Source organism: Archocentrus centrarchus, chromosome 1 (assembly GCF_007364275.1).
Source record: "Archocentrus centrarchus isolate MPI-CPG fArcCen1 chromosome 1, fArcCen1, whole genome shotgun sequence".
In the NCBI taxonomy this organism is placed as follows: Eukaryota; Metazoa; Chordata; class Actinopteri; order Cichliformes; family Cichlidae; genus Archocentrus; species Archocentrus centrarchus.
This window is the reverse complement of record NC_044346.1, coordinates 5,838,926-5,842,923: the sequence shown is the minus strand read 5'-3', so window position 1 is coordinate 5,842,923 and position 3,998 is coordinate 5,838,926.

Sequence of the window (3,998 nt, the reverse complement as noted above, 5' to 3'; positions counted from 1 at the left end):
ACGGATGAAGAGCGGGGGGAGGAGGGAGGGGAGGGTGGTGGCTGGGACGCTCGGATGATTTGGTGTGAATGCATGCATGCATACGGCTGTGTATGTATGTGTGAGTGCTTTAGTGTGTTTGAGTGCTTTAGTGTGTGTACATCTGTGGGCGAACAGAATGTGTGGGTGTGCTTTTAATGTGTGTGTGTGTGTGTGTGTGTGCACACGCATATTAATGTATGTATGCAGTTTTTTCTTCCTCTTCTCTCGCTTCCCTCTATCTCCATTTATGGCATGTTAATGTCTGCCTCCTCACTAGAAAGAGCTTTTGACAGTGGTACTGTGTGTGTGTGTGTGTGTGTGTGTGTGTGTGTGTAATGCGCATGCCTATGCCAGGCTGGGTCTGCGTCTCGATCTATGTGCTGCATACGTGTGTGTCTGGCTTCATGGGGCGACTGCGCATGTCTGTCACTGTGTGTGGGTGGTTTGGGTGCTCAGCTCTGCAAGGTCTGTGTGTGTGTGTGTGTGTGTGTGCGTGTGCGTGTGTGTGTGTGTGTGTAGGTGGGTGGTATGTGCACAGAGGTTGAGATGAGTGGCTGTTTGTTTTTGTCTGCCTCCGAGAACAGCATACATTTTTTTCCCCCTGCTTCTCACACACACACACACACACACACACACACACACACACACACCTGCAGGGTCACATATCCATAGCACAGCATCTGTACCTGTGTAACATATCAAACCTGCAGATGCATTGTGGTCATGCTGCCTGTCTTGACCACAGCTGGACTTTTACTGGACATTTTTTAACATAAAAATCACTTAATAGACTTCTACAAATTTCCTCCCTAGATATCGCGTTGCTGCCTTTTAAATGTCCTGTACTCTTGCATGGGACGGCAGCACAACTGCAGCCAGGACTCCGACACCCCCTCCCCTCCCCTCATCTCCTGATTGTTTTTTCCCTCCTCAGTTCTCCTCTTCTTCCCTCCCTCTTCCCTCCCTGTCCTCGCCTGTCTCTCTGTTTTCCGTTCTCTTTGTTTACATCTTTCTGTCTCGCCGCCTCTTTATGTATACATTTCTCTCTCTCCTTTGCTGCCATCTTACGATGCTTCCCCCCCCCCACACACACACACACACACAGTGGAAGCAGCTAAATAGTGTGGGTCCCTTGTTGCTTCATTACGTGAACCATCATTTCCATCGACTACTGCTTCATTTCTGTCTCGACTCCATTTTCTTCACAGAATGCAAATCCCTGCCAAACTCTCCCCTCCTGTATATCTGTATCCACTTCTGTGTGTGGGTCTGTGTGTGTAAGTCTGTATGTGTGTGTGTGTGTGTGTGTGTGTGTGTGTGTGTGTGTGTGTGTGTGTGTGTGTGGGTGAGCTGTCTATAACAACAACAGAACAGGCTGCCAAATATGTTGCTGCATGCGTGCGTGTGTGCATACATATGAGCTATTCGAATGCAAATCTGAAACTAATTGGGCGTAGGTACATTTGACCAGGCACGTCAGCGCTTTGTGTGTATGTGCGTGGGGACACTGTGGTCCGACTGTATGAGTCTTCTTTTGTTTTAACCGCACCTTTTAATAATCACTCTATTGATGAGGAAGCTCTATCTGTCCCCATATTCCCTTGGCTGCTGTGGCCAGCCAGTCAGAGTGTCCACATGAGAGACGCAGCCAATCATGAGGTGAATATCAACCAGACTGTTGAACCAAGTGACCAAGTGAGAAATAATTATAATTATCTAAGACTTGAGCGGTAAGGGGAAGAGGAGGAGGAGGAGGTGGTGCTGCTGCTGTTCTTCTTGAGGAGGAGATGTTTGTTAAGAATCTCCCAGGACAGACGAGGCATTGCGGCATTCTGCCGTCACATGAGCAGAGCCTCAATCCAGACAAAGACACAGGAGTGAGAGGAGAGAGAGAGAGAGAGATGAGACTAATGACAGGGAAGAGGATGTGGTGGTTGTCTCTCTGTGGCCCTGTGCCACCAAGATAAATACCTAGGTGCTTGTTTGTTTATGTAGTGTGGCATTTTGCAGAAGGGCGGGGTTGGGGGTTGAATGAATAAGTGGTAGATTTGCCTAAATCTCTTAAAAAAGAGCACTCATTTAGTGGACATTGATGGGGATCCAGATAAAGATGTGAGCTTTCAGCACCTTTCAAAACAAGCTGCCCCCCCCCCCCCCCCCCCCAGTTAAAATTGCACTAATTTTTTTTAAAGAGTTTAATAATATTTGTCACTTCCAGAAGCAGATTTGGCACACACTTTAAGCACTGCAGCATGATGGTGTGACAGTGTGAGGCCATTTGAGCTTGATGTAAAGGGGCACAGTACAGTGATTAACAACTCTATCTACATGTGACCTCTTAATGAAATATCACCTCTAAATTCAGTTCATCACAAACGGTGTCTAAGAACCAGAAATGATCAGTCGATCAGATTCGCTGGCTCCCACTTCTTTCCTGGTTCCAAATATAAAGATTTGCTTGTTTTGTCCTGTTCTCTGTGATGCTAAATCGAATATCATTGGGTCTTTGGACTGTTGGCTGAACAAGGCAGTTTAAAGGGCTCTGGATGCACCACTGTATCAATATTTGCCTTGTTGACCGCATTGGCCCATCTGCAAATAAGATGACATTTCCCGGTGGCACAGGCCAATATTTATCTGTTGGTGCATCAATCTTGCACTGGCTAAATGTTCAAAGATGGTGTAATAAAGAGCTGAAAGACTTAAACTTTTAAGTTCTAGCTTATAATGAAGAGTTATTTGTTGACCTGGCACAAATTGGAGCTTCTAATTTTTTTTTCTTACTCCTACACACCTGTCATTCATTCAGAGATTTTGAATTGGTTACAAATTGGATATTAAACAATAAAATCCAAATAATAGTAAAACCCAATTCATCTGCCATGTAAAGAACAGCTCTTAACGTTAGCCACCGTCAACATTGTCATCGAGGCTGTCCCAGAATTTTACAATTATGTGCATCCGAAGTGGCATCAGTGAGGAAAATTCTAGTTGTAGCCCATCCTACAATGATTCAAAATTAGGAAAAAAAGCAATAATATGTGTAATTATGTAGCAGAGATAGGTTTTGTTACCCTTTCATATCAGAACATCCTACAGGGGATCGTAGGTTGGAAGATAGTTGGTTGCTTTTGGACCGCAGGAACTTCGAGGACGATGGAGGACGCGCCCGACTTCACTTCACATCATTGTTCTTAGAGCTCCAGTTTTAGAGTCTTTTTTTGGCTCCTACTAGGAATGATGTACTTCCTCAGCATTCGCGGAGCTTTCAGCGTGGGAAGTGTAATGTGATTAGTCAGGATGTAATTGCACTTTGATCAATTGGATGTTTGAATGCAGAGGCACCAAACAGCATTTTAAAAAAAGGTAAATACTGGGCAGCTCTTAACATTGGCCTTAAAAATGGAACAAAATACAGAGACATGAACCAACAGTGAAGTTCAGATTTTATTGAACCTATATGAAACAAAGAAATCCAGCATGATTTGAATGCATCTGAGCATAAAACATAATCCTTGCTACTATTTCCCTTCAACTTGCTGCTAGGCATCCACAGTGAAGCAATAAAAAGGCTGGAACGGGATTACAGGAAAATGAAAGACCACAGCAAGAGGTGACTGTAAATTACCAGCCGCTGGCCGGCTAATACATCACTTCAGAGTTTGTGTTAGTGGTGCGAATGCAACCAGATAAAGGGATTGGTGGGTCTGTTCCAGGGGGAGGGGGATTTCTCTGGCGGGTGCTTGCTCGGAGTCGCCGGAACAGTTTGGTCCAAAAGCAGCTACTGAGGCAGCCGCTGACCTCCGGTGTTGTTTTAACACAGTCTGCGCGGTCTTTAATCACGTAATAGAGACAAGCAGGAGAACAAAGTGCAGGAGTCGGGATTAGAGGGAGGCTTTTTGTTGGAGTTTCTGCTGTCTGATGGTGCTTGACCTGGTCATCTGGAGCTTTGGGTAGTCAGCTGGGTGCACAGGGGT